Source organism: Symphalangus syndactylus, chromosome 9, assembly GCF_028878055.3.
Source record: "Symphalangus syndactylus isolate Jambi chromosome 9, NHGRI_mSymSyn1-v2.1_pri, whole genome shotgun sequence".
NCBI classification, from domain to species: Eukaryota; Metazoa; Chordata; class Mammalia; order Primates; family Hylobatidae; genus Symphalangus; species Symphalangus syndactylus.
In genome coordinates, this window is record NC_072431.2 from 86,749,060 (window position 1) to 86,768,247 (window position 19,188).

A 19,188-nucleotide genomic window follows, 5' to 3' on the forward strand; every position below is an offset into this window, starting at 1 on the left:
AATTATTATTATAAAATGTCCCTTATTTTTTGCAATCAGCATATTTGAACAGCTACAATTTCCTATAACAAAACTATAGGAGGTGCACATTATTTCCTATAACAAACATGTAGAGCATGTTCTTGGAGTACATGTAAAAGCAAACACAAAAGCAAAAAACAAAAAACATGTACAGCAAGCATTAACTTTACATTAAACAGGACATATTGTAAGAGATAAATAACTTTTTCAGGGTTAAAAATCAGGATATCACAGGTGAATTTCTTGTAAACAAACTAGGCAGGACTGAATTTCATGCTGGTAGTAAGATAAGCAAGAAAGGACATTCATACCAACCTAGCTAATGTTAATTTTCTCAGTATCTTTGAGATAAATACTGTCTAACTTTTCCTTATTTTTATGAAAGGACATTATGGCACGCTCAATGCTTTGTTTTCTCAAAGCTCTTACGCCAACATTTTCTTCTTTCTCTCAATAGGTGGATAGTTCCTTAACATGATAAAAGATATCTACTTCAGTCCTTAAAACCAGCATCATGCTTAACGGGAAAATTCTAGAGATATCTCATTAGAGATAGGAATAAGACATGAAAGTCTACTGTCATTATTATTATTAAATATTTTACTGGAGATACTAGCCAAAGCAATTAGATATGAGAAAGTAGAGGTACAAAACTTGGAAAGAAGTAGGTAAAACTATTTCAATGATAAGATTGCAATCTTAGAAATTCTACCAGAATGAACTCCAAACAATAAAGCAACTTAGTAAGGCAGTGGATCACAATATTAATATGCAGGAAATGATACTTTCATGTATACATACAACTACAATGTGTAGTAACCTCATTCAGATTTGATAGTTATAGGATCCTGCTGCTCTTGAGTGAATTTCTCAAAGCGGCCATTTAACCACTTAACAGTAGCCCTCACACAGCATTATAGTAAGCCCCTCCTCTCTCCACCTCCTACCCCTTCCCTGGCTCCTTAGAAGTTTAAAAGTATCAAAACAGACCCTTTCTTTAAATATATAGAAAAAGAGGGGTAGAATGTGTATTTTGATGGGTACTTTTGGCTATAAGAAACAGAATCCCTGACTTAAGGTGAGTTAATAATAACTAAAATTTATTAAGCACTTACAATACTTACAATATGACCAGCACTATTTTAACCCATTTAATCTTTATGGCATCTCTATCAGAAAACAGTAAGGATCCCAGCACTCTGGGAGGCTGAGGTGGGTGGATCACTGAGGTCAGGAGTTCAAGAGAAGCCTGCCCAACATGGTGAAACCCCTTCTCTACTAAAAATACAAAAATTAGCCAGGTGTGGTGGTGCATGCCTGTAGTTACAGCTACTTGGGAGGCTGAAGCAGGAGAATTGCTTGAACCTGGGAGGCAGAGGTTGCAGTGAGCTGAGATCATGCCACTGCACTCCAGCCTGGGTGACAGAGTGAGACTCAGTCTCAGAAAAACAGAAAACAAAAACAATAAGGAAACTTTATTAGACATCCCTACAATGCGTTCAGATACAGGGTGAGCTCAAGGTTTGGAATGATGTCACCAAGGACATCTTTTTATAACTTTGTTCAGTTGTCCTCAGCATTGGTCCATCAGTTTTATTCCTTGTGATGGGCAAGACAGCTGTTAATGACAGTGTGGGATAGATGTTTCCACGTCAAGACGACAGTATATCAGAAACTTTCTCCTGAGTATGAAATAGAGGTCCTTTCCTTCAGTCAGATTGTGCCAACTTGGGTCATATACTCGTTCCTTGATTAGCAACTATTTCCAAAAAAATTTTGTATGATGACTGGTTTAATCAGTATCATTTTGATTCTGGGAATAGGGCAGCTATCTTAATAAAATAAGGATTTTGGTACAAAGGAGTTAGAGGAAAATGAATATTGGATAGGTAACATTATTCACTATAGAGTTTTGTTTTTAATGCAAAATTTAGATGAAAACTTTAGCAGATTTAAGTCCAGTGATAGAAATGTTAAGTTCTGAGTTTTCAAGCAAATGGTCAGAAAAGCCTATTTAATGTTTTATTACTTACGAAGTAAACATATTTCTCTTTCTGGTACAGAACAGGAGCTAATTGATCTGGGGTTCATTTTCATGAACGTTGTATGAAACGCACATATACCAAACCTCATAAGCTTTTTATTAGTTGATTTGTTCTTTGAAATATTAAGCTTGGTGTAAGGTATTATAACCTCCATCTCTTTCTTTGAAAATGTAAGAAGTCAATAATCAATGTTGCATCAATGAATATTACTCAGTGATGCCTATTTTATTTCTTCTTTTTCTCTAATAACCATTTAAATAGTCCTTATGGTCGAGCACCTCACAATCTGATTAGTTTCTATTAATTCTTTGGAAAAGAAACATTCTGGGAACTCAGAATTCAACGGTAGGTTGCTTTGATAATGTGCTCATTTAGCTAGTGGATTCCAGAGTGATAGAATGTATGTTCGGCAACCTAATTGTTGTGTAGGAAGAAAAGAACTTCTGTTAGAAGTTTTTAAAAAAGTTTAAAAATTGTTTTTACCTCATCAAAAGTTTGATGTCTTGTGAAAGTTTTATAGCATGCATAATATATTAATGCCATACATGATACATGTAAATATATATATATTTTTTTCTGATAGGGATGTGTGATCAAGAGTTTAAAGAAGAATGCCTCAGTGTAAAGTTAATTAGTCTTGAAGTGATGGCTTCGCAGAGGAAAGATACTGGATTTCAAGCTTGACATTAAGGTGATAATAGTGGTGACTATGGAATAATCAATATAAAAATAATAACAGCTAACATTTACTGAGCGCCTACAAAGTGCCAGACACTATTCTAAGTGCTTTACATCCTCATAACAAATTTATGAGCTAAATGCTATTATTACCCACCTGACTTCTGAAATTTTCTTACCCCCGGTACTCCCTGGTGTTAACTGGGCACTTAATTTGTCGAATAAAATAAAATTTAGTGCTCCCAAATTTGTCAGCTGAACGGGACGGCATGGATTTCAGTGCTAGAGTGGGGGGTCAGACGACCCGGGGCTTCGTGTCCGTGGAGGCCAGCGGAAGCGTCGCATACCTGTGAGGAGCAACGTGAGCCGGTGGCTTAAATTTCCTGGGGTAGTGCTACTGGACTGAATGCATTTGCAATAACCGGACGCAGAAAAAAAAAAAAGCGGGGACCAGGGGAGGCGAAACCCTTCCCGGCGCGAGTCCGAGCGTCTGAGAAGCAGAAGCCACACGTCCCGGCGACCTGAGTCCTGGATCAGCCGGCCCGAGGACCAGCGTTAGCATTTTCAATCCAAGGTGAGCTGAAGCCCCCGGTTGTCCTGGTTCGACGCTCTAGCCCTGCGAGCAGCAGACGCCGGAAGTCTCGACTGCTCCCCGCTGGTGCGCAGGACCGCGGGCGTTTACCTGTGCTTTCCCACGCCCGGAAGAACTCGTCATGCTCTCTGCAGCGTGGTGCTAGTGTTGCTCACAGGTTAGTCTCCCGCGGTGGTAAGAGTCTCCGTCTTAAGCGTTTGTTCCTGCAATTCGGGCGGCCGCCTTCGCGCGCGGGATGCGCTGCTGCTTGGAGAGTTCCCTCACGGGTCACTTCGCGGAGGTTCGCACCGGCGCCGGGTCGCGGCCTCCCCGCGCTGCTTCTTTGGCGCCTAGTAACCCGCAGTGGCTCCGCCCGCTCGGAGTTAGGAGGCTGTGTCGAGCTAACCTTGACCTCCTTGTCTTGCAGTTTTTGCTGACCATCCCCAACAGCACACTGTAAAGAGTTGGGGTCCTCTCGAAGAGTTGGGACTGGGCACTTTTGTTGGTAGTCCTAGATTTCAACACCCTGAGGAGTACGCTGCCCAAATTATTGTAGGAAAGAATTATCTGGTTTAGTGGTCGTAATACTTTTTGTCCCCGCCACACTTGAGTAACAGAAAAAGCCTTTCAACAGGGGCTGACTGCGAAAGTGATTTTCTGTGTAGGGGACATTGGATGTATTTATGTATATATCAGTGCCTGTCAGGCTGTATGTATGTTTGGGGGTGGATGCTGTGTAATTTTAAAAAATCTGTGGAGATTCTGATAATTTGATAACGTGTTTCTCCAGTCTTCCCCTAATTCCTCCCCATTCTCCCCCGAGGGTTACTGCTTTACTTCTAAGGTGGCTCACTTTTGGATAGAAGTAGCAACTCTCCGCTTACACTTGCACGTTTAAAACGCATATCAGATTGTGTTATTTCTGTCCTCAGAATTTTCCTGGCCTTCCCGTTGCTTTCAGGATAATACACGTTTCTTAGCCTAACTTCGAGAGCCGTCAGGGTCTTGATTCTGCTGAATTTTTCAGTCTTTGCTACTTTCATGGAAAACACACCTGCAGGTACACTCATATTATGCTCCCACCATGCCAGTCTACAGTAATTTAATAACTTTAGATATAGCAAAGTTTTATATGGTTTACTCAAGTTTTAATTTTTGTTCTAACATTTAGCCAAAATCGATTGAATTCATAATATTGCTAGGCACTGTTTTAAAAACGGGATAAAATGAAAACAAAACAGTCTTCAGTCCTTTAAAAAAATAAATCAGCTTCCTTACACATAGTTCACCTACCATAGAATTCACCATTTAAAACGTAGCAGTGGCTCACGCCTGTAATCCCAGCACTTTGGGAGGCCGAGGCGGGTGGATCACGAGGTCAGGAGATCGAGACCATCCTGGCTAACACGGTGAAACCCCGTCTCCACTAAAAATACAACAGATTAGCCGGACGTGGTGGTGGGAGCCTATAGTCCCAGCTACTCGGGAGGCTGAGGCAGGAGGATGGTGTGAACCCGGGAGGCGGAGCTTGCAGTGAGCCAAGATTGCATCACTGCACTCCAGCCTGGGCGACAGAGCTAGACTCCATCTCAAAAAAAAAAAGAAAAAAAAACCTAAAAGTAATTAATACATTCACAGAGTTGTACAACCATCATCATAAAATATGCTGTAATCTTCTTCACCTTCATTAGTTGGTTTAATTTTCTATTTCAGACAGACTCCAATAAGTTATTCTTGTATTCTTTTGTTCATGTTTAATATGCTGCATTCAGTTTGTGAGAGCCATATTGGAGCAATTGAACATTTTCATCACTCCAAAAAGAAACCCTGTACTTATTCAGCAGGCTCACCTGACTTCCCCATCCCCACTCCCCATTCTAAGCCCTAAGCAACTATGAATTGACTGACTGTATATTTGACTGTTCTGGATTATGCATGTGAGTGAAATCATACAACATATGGTCTTTTTCAACGGGCTTCTTTTACTTAACATTCATGTTCATCTGTGTTGTATTTAATAGCATGTGTCAGTACTTCTTTTTTTTTATTGCTGGTTAATCTTTTATTTTATGGGTATTACCACGATTTATTTTCCATTAGTTAGTGGACGTTTGGATTGTTTCCACCTTTTGGCTATTATGTATAATGCTGCTGTGAACATTCACCTACAAGTTTTTGTGTGGACATCATGTTTTCATTTCTCTTGCGTATGTGCCTAGGAGTGAAATGGCTGGGTCATATGGTAGCTCTGTTTAACATTTTAAGAAACGGTCAGACTGTTTTCCAAAGCATCAGTGTGCATCTTTTTAACATTCTTACCAGTAGTGTATTAGGGTTTTGATTTCTCACTCCTTGCCAACACTTGTCAATATCTGTCTTTCTGATTCTAGCCATTCCAGTGGGTGTGAAGTGTGTGTCATTGTGTTTTCATTCTTTTTCGTTGACATGTAATAATTGTACATATTTAGGGACTACAGAGTGATATTTTGATAAATCTATACAATGTGTAATGATCAAATCAGGTAATTAGTATGTCCACCACCTCAAACGTTCATCTTTGTGTTGCGACCATTAAAAATCTAACTTTTTGAAAATACTGTGGTTTCAAATCATATTTCCCTGATGGCTAATGATGTTGAGCATTTTTCAAGTGCTTATTGCACGTTTATATATCTTCTTTGGAGAAATGTCTACTCAGATTTTTTGCCCATTTTTAAATTAGGTTCTTTTTTGTAATTGAGTTGCAAGAGTTCTTTATATATTCTAGATACAAGTCATTTATTAGATATGTGATAGTCTTTTAGATTATGCTATGGTTATTTTAAATGAAAAGCACATGAGATTAATTTTTTGTAGCCCTGGAGACCTCCTTATGGGTGTGTGGCTGTAGTTTAGAGAGTGATGGTTTTCCAACAACTATGTGGGAGGCCAGGCCCAGGAAAAATGCTGTGAAAGAACCTGTGAGGAGCATTTTAAGACTTGAAAAAGGAAGCAAGGGGAAACTTTATATTTGCCATTCCGTATTGAGTTTTGTCTGTCTTTATTGATTTTTAGGAGTTCTTTGTGTAGGGATTTAAGCCATTGACTGTTAGATATGTGGCAGATATTTTCAATCTATTTAGTTAACTTTGTTTTATATTTTTTACTATACTGTTTTACATTTTTGTGTAGTCAGGACTTTTCCTCTAAAAGCCTTCTGGCTAGTAGTTTAGGATATTGTTCTTTAATTACAGGAGTTATAGAAACTGACATAGTAGTTCCCAGTTAGTGTGACATCTGAGTCCCTGGTGGTATATTTAGCCTAAGAGTGTTCATTGTTGCAGACATTGGTGCCTCCCTGTCTGTCTGCCTTGAAAAATGTGCTTTATTCATTTAACTCTATTTTAAACAGACTCCAAGAAGTTATTCTTTTATCCTCTTGTTCATGTTTCATATGCTGCATTAGATTTGTGAGAGCCATATTGGACAGTTGGTCACCAAATAGTAGGTACTTTTTTCATACTAGCAGGCATTTATTTGAAGATTTAATGTATGCAGAGGTTGAGTGTAACTATTGTGTTCTGTATTGTTTGGGGCATGTTGGAAAAAGTAGTTTTATAAAATCCTATTAACATTGTTTTGTATTTTTTTTTAATTTTATTGGTTAAAAGGCAGTGGTAGTAGTAATATATATTATATTATTATAATTATTATTATAATAAAATATATTTTTTGAGACAGAGTTTCACTCTTGGTACCCAGGCTGGAGTGCAATGGTGCGATCTCAGCTTACTGCAACCTCTGCCTCCCGGGTTCAAGTGATTCTCCTGCCCCAGCCTCCTGAGTAGCTGGGATTACAGGTGGCTGCCACCATGCCCAGCTAATTTTTTTGTTTTATAGTAGAGACAGGGTTTCACCATGCTGGCTAGGTTGGTCTGGAACTCCTGACCTCAGGTGATCCACCGCCTCGGCCTCCCAAAGTGCTGGGGTTATAGGCATGAGCCACTGCGCCCAGCCAGTAGTAAAAGTATTTTTAGAAACTGAGCATTTTGACAATCTAAGGAAAGTGATATACAATAGCTTCTAGAAAAAAATTGCATCTCTCTGTTTACATATAATGGCCAAGATTTCATTCTTTCCCCATGGCTTGATTCCAGTTAGAACTCTGTATTTCTTGTTTCAGTGTTTTTTCTTTTCTTTTTTAAAATTGTGATAGAATATACATAACATAAAATTGGCCATTTTAACTATTTGTAAAGGTACAGTTCAGTGCCATTAAGTACTTTCACATTGTTGTGTAACCATAACCACCATCTATGTCCAGAACACTTTTTTCTTTTTCTTTTTTTTTTTTTTTGAGACGGAGTTTCGTTCATGTTGTCCTGGCTGGAGTGCAGTGGCGCATTCTCGGCTCACCGCAGCCTCCACCTCCTGGGATCAAGTGATTCTCCTGCCTCAGCCTCCCGAGTAGCTGGGATTACAGGCATGCGCCACCACACCTAGCTAATTTTGTATTTTTAGTACAGATGGGGTTTCTCCATGTTGGTCATGCTGGTCTTGAACTCTCGACCTCAGTTGATCTGCCCACCTCAGCCTCCCAAAGTGCTGGGATTACAGGCATGAGCCACTGCGCCCGATCCAGAACACTTTTATCTCCACACACTGCACCCATTAAATGATAAATCTCCGTTCCTCCCTCTTGCCAGCCCCTGGCAACTAGCATTATATTTTCTGTCTATGAATATGGCTATTCTAGGGTCCTCATAAAAGTGGAATCATAAAATATTTGTCCTTTTGAGTCTGGTTTATTTCATTTAGCATGTCTTCAAGGTTAATTCATGTTGTGGCATGTGTTAGAATTTTCTTCTTTTTAAAGACTGAATAATATTACATTGTATTCCGTAGAACACATTTTGTTTATCCATTCATTAGTCGATAGATATTTGGGTTGTTGCCATCTTTTGGCTATTGTGAATAGTGCTGCTGTGAACATTGGTATACAAATGTCTTGAGTTCCTACTTTCAATTCTTTTTTTTTTTTCTTTGAGATGGAGTCTTGTTCTGTCTCCCAGGCTGGAGTGCAGTGGTGTGATCTTGGCTCGCTGCAACCTCTGCCTCCTGGTTCAAGTGATTCTCCACCTCAGCCTCTCGAGTAGCTGGGACTACAGGCGTGCACCACCACGCCGGCTAATTTTTATATTTTTAGTAGAGACAGGGTTTTGCTCTGTTGGCCAGGCTGGTCTTGAACTCATGACCTCAAGGGATTCGCCCACCTCAGTGCTGGGATAACAGGTGTGAACCACCGCGCCTGGTTGTGCTTTCAGTTCTTTTAGATATACGTACCCAGAAGTGGAATTGCTGGATTGTAGGGTAATTCTTTTGATTTTTTTGAGGAACTGCCCGTATGCTTTAGTGTTTTTGTTATTTACATAAAAGATGAGATTTAAAAGAATTGTGTAATTTAGGCATGGATTATCACATTTACCTTTCCAAAGGGCTATTTCCTACTTGAAGGGGTGTAGGTGTTTTTGTATTAGGACTTGGAGATCTTTGAGTTTTAAAATTACTGCAATTCAGACTAAATAAAAGGTTTATCTTGGATAGTTTTCCAAATCGTAAACATCTCTATGATCCAAGATTTTTTTTTTTTTTTGTTTGTTTTTTGAGACAGGGTCTCACTTTGTCACCCAGGCTGGAGTGCAGTGCCATGAACATGGCTCACTGCAGCCTTGACCTCATGGGCTCAAGTGATCCTCCTGCTTTAGCCCCTCAAGTAGTTGGGACTACAGGCACATGCCTCCACGCCTAATTTTTGTATTTTTTGTAGAGATGGGATTTTGCCATGTTGCCCAGGCTGGGCTCAAACTCCTGAACTCAAGCAATCCGCCCGCCTCAGCCTCCAAAAGTGCTAGGATTACAGGCGTGAGCCACCTTGCCTGGCCTTTTTTTTTCTTAAAGCTTTCTGTATTTTTAGTCTTTTTGGGGGAAATTACCCATCATGACAGACTCTAAAATGGAGACGAGTTTGCAAACTTGTATAGTTCCAAAAGTCTGTGAATTATTCCGGTATCATACAACTGCTCCATTTGGATGCTTTGGCAATTACCCTGGTGTGCTGTGATTATTGCTGCTTCTGACAGGCAAGTTTACCTCCCTCAGTGCAAAGATAACCATGTCATTAGTTAGCTGAAGATTAGGAGATGACCAGCATTATTTTCTTTTACGACTGTATCATTCTTTTTTCAACTATTCTCCTGTTGCTGGAACTGCAAATTATTGTGGGTACTGCAATCCATTTGAATAGCTGTGACCTCCCAGGGATCACTGGGAAAATGTAGAAAAACAGACAACAGTGTGGCTCAACCAAAACTTAGAAAACTAAGATTGCATGTGGCTGCCAGATCCTGGGAACAAGATGGCTTAAGGGCAGCCCAAAGGGATAAAGGGTAGAGGATTTATATGTGTTACACCCTTTCTACCAACCTCTCCCTCCCATTGCAACATCTTTCATAAGGTCTCAGTTTAATATTTCATTATTACTGTTACAACCCATATCATTTTATTAACAGCAAGTGTATTATCAGGAGAGATGGGAGGAACTGGTGTCTTAATGCGACTTTTGCTCTTAGTTTGGGTCTCTTTGTCATTTGGACTCTGATCTGGTGATCTGTTATCTTGTGGGCTCTTGGTGCCTGATGACATTTGGCATTTGCAAATGCACTGGAAAGGTCCCCAGATGGATTTAGATGTTCCAGATCTCATGGAACTTTGATGTCACTTGCGTTCATAAGTGATCTGGCAAATACCAAGATTACATAGATGCTAAGCACCCAACTTTCCCTGTTTATGCACCAGCTTTTTGAGGGAGATGAAACACAACCACGTAAAGAATGTACTAGCTGGGCGTGGTGGCTCATGCCTGTAATCCCAGCACTTTGGGAGGCCAAGGCAGTCGGATCACTTGAGGTCAGGAGTTCCAGACCAGCCTGGCCAACATGGTGAAACCCTGTCTCTACTAAAAATACAAAAATTAGCTGGGCGTGATGGCATGTGCCTGTAGTCCTAGCTACTCGTGGGCTGAGGCACGAGGCACAAGAATCGCTTGAACCTGGGAGGCAGAGGTTGCAGGGAGCTGAGATTGTGCCATTGCACTCTGGCCTGGGCGACAGAACGAGACTCTCGTTTTGTCGTAGGGAAAAGCATTTCCTAGCCAGGTGTGATGGCTCATGCCTGTAATCCCAGCACTTTGGGAGGCCAAGGTGGGCAGATCACTTGAGTCCAGGAGTTTGAGACCAGCTTGGGCAAAATGGCGAAACCCCATCTCTCTACTAAAAATACAAAAGAACTAGCTGGGCATGGTGGTGCACACCTTTGGTCCCAACTGCTCAGGAGGCTGAGGTGGGAAGATCACCTGAGTCCGGGAGGTCAAGGCTGCAGTGAGTTGCAGTGGCGCCACTGCACTCCAGCCTGAGTGACAGAGTGAGACCCTGTCTCAAAAAAAAAAAAAAAAAGTTACTGGAATCAAAGGTGAATGTTCCTAACTTTTGGTTATAGATTGTTCCTCTCATTGAATGTTCTATGCTAGGGGCAAAGATTGACTTCTGGTGTGCAATGGTAGTCTTTAGAAACACTGCTACATCATATTTAAGTATGTCATGTCAGCATGCGGTATTACATTAGAATCTTTCTAATGTTTTTTGGGCCTCAAGCCTTTGAGCTATAAGTAGCAAAACTTTGAAATTTATGTGAATACTTTCACATTATAACTTATGATTTTTCCCGTGGTTCTAAGTATTTGTATTCTCTTACCTTTTTTTTTAAATTACCATACAGTAAAATAAACTTTTTATTTTATAAATTTTAGCCCATGTACTGATTTGTATAACTAACACCATAGTCAGGATGCAGAATAGTTGCCTCACCTCAGAAACTCCCTAGTGCTATCTCTTCATGGTTAAATCTTCCCCTTATCCAAGTAACCAAAACCAACAAGTAAATGCCATTTTGTGTTTTTATTGTGGGAAGCAGTTACATTGCATCCTTGCTTTTCCTCTTTATTAGGGATTTAGTCTAAGCATGATGGGCTAGAAAGGATAAAGTCAACATAGTCTCTTCATTTTTTTTCAGAAATTCATAAACTTTCTCATGCATTTAGTGTTTAGGAATAAAAACATTTGGCTAGTAATGTCTTCCAACAGGTGGCAGTGTTGTGCTATATAATAGGACTTACTAATAAAGATTGTGGCTTTTTGTCAGCTGGATGATAATTGCTGTACATTTTTTACATCAGAAAGTCAAGATGGTTAATTAAGAACTGACATTTAACTAATGAAATTATTTTTTAAAGTCTATTTCAAAATTCATCTTATTCTTGTAATGTTACTAGTAAAGCAGTCTATGGATAAAAGTATTCCTTAATACATTTGTATTTGTTTTCAGTGTTTGCAGAATTATGAATTAACTCTTTCCTCAGGGTTAACCTTTGTTGCAGGGATAAGTCCAGTGTTGTGGATGAATCTGTGAGTTATGGAGTCTTATCAGTGCGACTTCAGATGTTTTATGTTTCAGCCTTCTCTATCACATGTAGGAATCCCTTTATAACATCTCTGGTAGTTGGTGGCATTGATCAGTAAATGGAGCAGCCATGGAAGAAAGATACAGGTTCTAATTGCCAGCATCCTGATTGTGAAGCCTTAATGGAGATGTTCAGTGAGAAATGATGAAGAGGAAGCTTGTGAGACATTTGCACTTAGGTGACTCATAGGTTTTCAAAGCTAACCCATCCAAAAAATGGATTCTCTTTTTCTTTATACTTCCAGCAGCTTAATGTCTGGCAGTATATACTTCCCTAGGGACTGGGGCTGCCATTCATCCAGATGCTCCTGAGTAATATCCAGGGTCACTTTAAGACCTCTCAGTGTTCTCTAAATTCTACCTCCTAAGTATTTTCAAATATGGCCACTTCATCTCTACCTCTCTCGTTGCACAGAAGAATGATTTTTCACCTAGATATACTGCTTCTTAATTGATCTGCCAGGATATATTATTACCCCTACTTTTCACACAACAGCCATTTTTAAAAAATGTAAAATCTGATCATGTCACTCCCCATATTTTTATTCCTAAACAAGTTTGTGAGAAAGTTTGTAAGTTTCTAAAAGAAAAAGAAAAGGGACCATGTTGATTTTATCCTTTCTAGTCCGTCATACTTAGATGAAACCCTTAATAAAGAGGAAAGGCAGGGATGCAACATTACTGCTTCCTACAATAAAAACACAAAATTATATTGAGCATTGAAACCCTTTTTTTCCTGTTTTTTTTTTTTTTTTGACAGAGTTTTGCTTTGTTGCCCAGACTGGAGTGCAGTGGTGCGATCTTGGCTCACTGCATTCTTGCCTCCCGGTTTCAAGCAATTCTCCTGCCTTAGCCTCCCTAGTAGCTGGGATTACAGGTGCCCACCACCATGACTGGCTAATTTTTATATTTTTAGTAGAGATGGGGTTTCACCATGTTGGCCAGGTTGGTCTTGAACTCCTGACCTCAAGTGACCCGCCCACCTTGGCCTTCCAAAGTGCTGGGATTACAGGTGTGAGCCACCATGCCCGGCCTTTTACTTTTTATTTTACTTAGAATAAACCCCAAATATTTAACTTGACCCACAACATTCCTCCCTCCTCCCTGTTCTGTGATCTGGCCTCTCTTCTTTCTGTTATAGTCTCATCTCATGCCAGTTTCCCCTTGTTCACTGTGCTTCTCTGGTGTTCTCTTTGCTCCTTGATTGGAGGAGGTGGGGAGAATAGATTCAAGGAAACCTGTTTGTAAGCAAAGATACATTTCAGGTAATGAAAAAAAGGCTTAATAGTATATTGAAATATGTGGGTCAAGGGACATTTTCATAGTAGTCAGGAAGCCATCCATCCCTTTGTCCCTTTTCAACTCCTCAGATTGAATCTAGGGATAAATGCACATCGGAGTACAGATTCTGTGTGTGGGGAAAGTTATGTTCTAATAGAAAAGGAAATTTAGAACTTGACTGTAATTACCTGTAATACTGTTAGTTGTGGATAATCCTTTATATTTGGTAGCTCTTGCTTAGTTTGACTTTATTTTTGTAATTTCATTCTTCTAGAATTTCATTATTTATTAACTTTGTTTTTTCTGTGTGACAGCCTTGCCTCACCAACCAGTTGGACTATACAGCCATGTGGGGCTTAGATGCTATTAGTGGCATCCCTAATAAGTGATAGTTGTGCAGTCTGTGCTTGAGTTTCTTGTTTCCCAAGGCAGTTCATTCCTGTTGGAGAGAGTTTTATTTATTAAGAAGCTCTTCTTGGCCAGGTGCGGTGGCTCACGCCTGTAATCCCAGCACTTTGGGAGGCTGAGCTGGGCAGATCACTTGAGGTCAGGAGTTCGAGACCAGCCTGGCCAACATGGTGAAACCTCGTCTCTACTAAAAATACAAAAATTAGCTGGGTGTGGTGGCACATGTTATCCCAGCTACTTGGGAGGCTGAGGCAGGAGAATTGCTTGAACCTGGGAGGTGGAGCTTGCAATGAGCTGAGATCGCGCCACTGCACTCCAGCCTGGGCGACAGAGTGAGACTCCATCTCAAAAACAAAAAAAAAAATGTAGATTCCTGGTAGACTGAATCTACTTCTAATCTTGCTCCCTGTTGAAACCCCATTAAAACTGCAGTAAAAACCCAATGGACATGGAAAATAGACAATGTCAACACATTGTAGAGTACTGAAAAGCCTAAGAATGAGTAGAAATTAACTGACACCCAAGACTTATGAATCCTGAGTTGGCAGAGGGAGAAACTATGAACCAATCAGATTTATCCTCTAAATCCTCATAAAGCTCAAGAAGTAGCAAAGCCAAGTGTCTCTGAAAATTGGGGTGCAAAAGACATGAAATAAGGAAGATTGGATAAATGTTGCTAAGAAACAACTCTCCCAATGCATGCTGTTCACCTTGGGACAGATTCTGGAGGTTCAGAGCAGATGATCTCTGGATAAAGTTGTGTTTCCATATGGGAAGTCACTCCCAGAATTTCTCAGGAAATTTGTATGTTATTTTAAATCCCAAACCCTGAGGAAGGTTACTGGTAATTCCAAATTGGGAAAACAGAATCATTTTCCTGAGAATTAAAGATCAATAGTCAATAGTATTAGATATGATTAGCTCTTAGAGCTCCACTGATGTCAAGTGGAAAGCAAGAGCAGGACATGCTGACACCGACTAAAACCTTAATTTAAGGTGTACATCTCTGGGAGTTGAGACAAGAGCATCTAGGAGATAAGCTTGTGATCTAAACAGCCAGTCTCATAGCTGTTGCCATCTTAGAAATAAATGTGTTTTTGTACTCTATCTGCTGCTAACAGTTATTCTTACAAATAAATAATAATACATTTGTATGCATAGTCCACTTCATATAAATGCTATTAGTGGTGTTTCAGGAAATCAAAAATTTGAAAGCAAAATAAGTCCTAAAGTTGGCAACACAATATATTATTCTGTATGGTAGTATATTAGTTCGTTTTCACACTGCTGATAAAGACATACCTGAGACTGGGCAATTTACAAAAGAAAGAGGTTTAACTGGACTTACTGTTTCATGTGGCTGGGGAATCCTCAGAGTCATGGTGGAAGGCAAGGAAGAGCAAGTCCTGTCTTACATGGATGGCAGCAGGCAAAGAGAGAATGAGAAAGATACAAAGTGGAAACCCTTGATAAAACCATCAGATCTTGTGAGACTTATTCACTACCACAAGAAAAGTATGGGGGAAACCGCCCCCATGATTCAGTTATCTCCCATTGGGTCCCTCCCACAACACATGGGAATTACAGGAGTACAATTCAAGATGAGATTTGAGTAGGGACACAGAACCAAACCATATTGTTCCTCCCCTGGCCCCTGCCAAATCTCACGTCCTCACATTTCAAAACCAATCATGCCTTCCCAACAGTCCCCCACAATCTGAACTCATTTCAGCATTAACCCAGAAGTTCACAGTCCAAAGTTTCGTCTGAGACAAGGCAAGTCCCTTCTGCCTATAAGCCTGTAAAATCAAACGCAACCTAATTACTCCCTAGATACAATGGGGTTACAGGTATTGGGTAAATACAGTCGTTCCAAATGGGAGAAATTGGCCAAAACAAAGGGGTTTCAGGGCCCATGCAAGTCTGAAATCCAGCGGGGCAGTCAAATTTTAAAGCTCCAAAATGATCTCCTTTGACTCCAGGTCTCACATCTGGGTCATGCTGATGGAGCTGCCTACAGTCTTGGGTAGCTCCACCCCTGTGGCTTTGCAGGGCACAGCCTCCCTCCAGGCTGCTTTCACAGGCTGGCATTGAGTATCTGCGACTTTTCCAGGTGCATGGTGCAAGCTGTCAGTGGATCTACCATTCTGGGGTCTGGAGGATGGTGGCCCTCTTCTCACAGCTTCACTAGGTGGTGCCCCAGCAGGGACTCTGTGTGGGGGCTCCAACCCCACATTTTCCTTCTGCACCACCCTAGCAGAGGTTCTCCATGAGGGCCCCGCTCCTGCAGCAGACTTTTGCCTGGGCATCCATACATTCCCATACATCTTCTGAAATCTAGGCGGAGGTTCCCAAACCTCAGTTCTTAGCTTTTGTGAGCCTGTAGACTCACCACCATATGGAAGCTGCCAAAGTTGGGGCTTCCGCTCTCTGAAGCCACAGCCCAAGCTCTACATTGGCCCCTTTCAGCCACAGCTGGAGCAGCTGGGACACAGGGCACCAAGTTCCTAGGCTGCACACAGCATGGGGACCTTGGGCCTGGACCACAAAACCACTTTTTCCTCCTGGGCGTCTGGTCATGTGACGGGAGGGGCTGCCATGAAAGTCTCTGACATGGCCTGGATACATTTTCCCCATGGTCTTGGCGATTAACATTGGGCTCCTTGCTACTTTTGCAAATTTCTGCAGCCAGCTTGAATTTCTCCTCATAATATGGGCTTTTCTTTCCTATCACATTGTCAGGCTGCAAATTTTCTGAACTTTTATGCCCTGTTTCCCTTTTAAAATTGAATGCTTTTAACAGCACCCAAGTTACCTTTTGAGTGCTTTGCTGCTTAGAAATTTCTTCTGCCAGATACCCTAAAAATCATCTCTCTCAAGTTCTAAGTTCCACAGATCTCTAGGGTGGGGCAAAATGCTGCCAGTCTCTTGCTAAAACATAACAAGAGTCACCTTTGCTCCAGTTCCCAACAAGTTCCTCATCTCCATCTGAGACCACCTCAGCTTGGAACCTTACTCTTCATATCACCATGAGCATTTTTGTCAAATCCATTCAACAAGTCTCTAGGAAGTTCCAAACCTTCCCACATTTTCCTATCTTCTTTTGAGCCCTCCAAACTCTTCCAGCCTCTGCTTGTTACCCACTTCCAAAGTCACTTCCACATCTTTGGGTATCTTTTCAACAACACCCCACTCCTGGTACCAGTTTATTAGTCCGTTTTCATGCTGTTGATAAAGACGTACCTGAGACTGGGCAATTTACAAAAGAAAGAGGTTTAATTGGACTTACAGTTCCATGTGGCTGGGGAAGCCTCACAATCATGGCAGAAGGCAAGGAGGAGCAAGTCCCATCTTACATGGATGGCAGCAGGCAAAGAGAGAATGAGGAGGATGCAAAAGCAGAAACCCCTGATAAAAACCATCAGATCTCTTGAGACTATTCACTACCACGGGAACAGTATGGGGAAAACTGCCCCCATGATTCAATTATCTCCCACTGGGTCCCTCCTACAACACATGGGAATTATGGGAGTATAATTCAGGATGAGATTTGAGTGGGGACACAGAGGCAAGTCGTATCAGGTAGTGTTATTCTTGCTATGTTGTGTATCTAAATACTACCCATAATGTTCGTTGGTGTTTTTGAGTTTAAATATTCACTATAGACTGTCATCCTTTGTAAGTACTTTAGGAGAGGAATTACAAGAGAAAAAGATATGAGTGTTTTTGTGGGATACTTCAACATGAAATGAGAACTTGATCTAAAATTAGTGAAAGCAATATTCAAAGGCAAAACAAAAATGAGAGGAGGCAGACAAAATAGTTAATCATTAAGAAGGTAAACAAGCTTATATGAAGCAACATACTCTTTTTTTTTTTGAGATGGAGTCTTGCTGTGTCGCCCAGGCTGGAGTGCAGTGGCATGATCTCTGCTCGCTGCAAGCTCCACCTCCTGGGTTCACGCCATTCTCCTGCCTCAGCCTCCCGAGTAGCTGGGACTACAGGCGCCCGCCACCACGCCTGGCTAATTTTTTGTATTTTTAGTAGAGACAGAGTTTCACCAGGCAACATATTCTTAACGTTCAATTTAAAGATGCTTTTTGATGCAGTCAGATTAATTTGATCAGTGTCAATGTTAAATGGATGAATTTTTTCCTGTATCAGGAATATTGTGAAACAAAGCTCAAGACTATTGGAAAAGGCAAGTAATACTCGGTGTGTTTCAAGCTTTCATATTAAGAATGATAACTTCTAAATACAGTATTATCTTTCAGTTTTTAGAATGATTTTTATTTGGCATTTATTTTTGTATTAAATATTCCCTTTTTTTTTTGAGAAAAGAGGCTCGCTCTTTTGCCCAGGCTGGAGTGCAGTGGTGCAATCTTGGCTTACTGCTACTGCTACCTCCTGGGCTCAAGTGATTATTGTGCCTCAGACACCTGAGTAGCTGAGATTATAGGTGTGCACCACCATGTCCAACTAAATTTTTTGTGGTTTTAGTAGAGACGAGATTTCACTATGTTGGCCAGGCTGGGCTCGAACTCCTGGCTTCAAGTGATCCATCCTCATTGGTCTCCCAAAGTGCTGGGATTACAGATGTGAGCCACTGCACCCAGCCTATTGTTTCTTTTTTAATTTCTTCTAGTATCCCGTGTCTGTGTCAGATACAAATCATTTTTATACATTTTCTCAATATATAATTTTTATTTTTTTGAGACGGAGTTTCGTTCTTGTAGCCCAGGCTGGAGTGCAGTGGCACTATCTCAGCTCACTGCAACCTCTGCCTCCCGGGTTCAAGCAATTCTCCTGCCTCAGCCTCCCGAGTAGCTGGGATTACAGGCTTGCACCACCATGCCCGGCTAATTTTTGTATTTCTTAGTAGAGACGGAGTTTCACCATGTGGGCCAAGCTAGCTTTGAACTCCTGACCTCAGGCAGTCCACCCTCCTCGGCCTCCCAGAGTGCTGGGATTAGAGGCATGAGCCACGGTGCCCGGCCTCAGTATATAATTTTTATAGTTATATATAGTTTATATAATTTTATAATTATTGGTTCATACCAGTAATAAGCCCTGGGTTTATAATTATATATTTATTTTTTAAGCAGAAAATCTTTCAAAGTTTTAGTATAACTCTATTACAAAAAGATGATTCACTATTTATTTTTATTTTTAATTTTTTTAGAGACATGGTTTTGCTCTGTCACCCAGGCTGGAGTGCGGTGGCATGATCCTACCTCATTGCAACCTGGAAGTCCCGGACTCAAGTGATCCTCCCTCCTAAGTAGCTGGGACTATCGGTGCATACCACCATGCCTGGCTAGTTTTTTTTTCCTGCCATCTGTGTTTTAATATATTTTTTAAACAGAGTGCAGTGGTGTGATCTCGGCTCGCTGCAACCTTTGTCTCTTTGGTTCAAGGAATTCTCCTGCCTCAGCTTCCCGAGTAGCTGGGATTCTAGGTGTGCACCACCATGCCTGGCTAATTTTTGTATTTTTAGTAGAGACAGGCTTTCACCATGTTGGTCAGGCTGGTCTCGAACTCCTGATCTCAAATGATCTGCCCGCCTTGGCCTCCCAAAGTGCTGGAATTACAGGCCTGACCAGTGCACCTAGCCCTAGCCCCCCAGTCTTA

At 41.0% G+C, this 19,188-nt stretch overlaps 1 protein-coding gene across 6 annotated transcripts in view; it reads left to right on the plus strand.

Annotated features, from left to right (window-relative positions):
• The first annotated feature begins 1,106 nt into the window (after positions 1-1,106).
• The window catches only part of COA1 (cytochrome c oxidase assembly factor 1), a 92,984-nt gene continuing 74,902 nt past the window's right edge, over positions 1,107-19,188 (plus strand). For 2 of the 6 annotated variants that reach the window (XM_063609617.1, XM_063609620.1), the window contains exon 1: positions 3,393-3,493. The gene's annotated coding sequence lies outside the window, so the exon portion shown is untranslated. Of the gene's footprint in view, positions 3,319-3,386; positions 3,494-19,188 lie in introns of those variants that run through there. The other 4 variants (XM_055293335.2, XM_055293332.2, XM_063609619.1 and 1 more) reach the window with 4 other exon arrangements.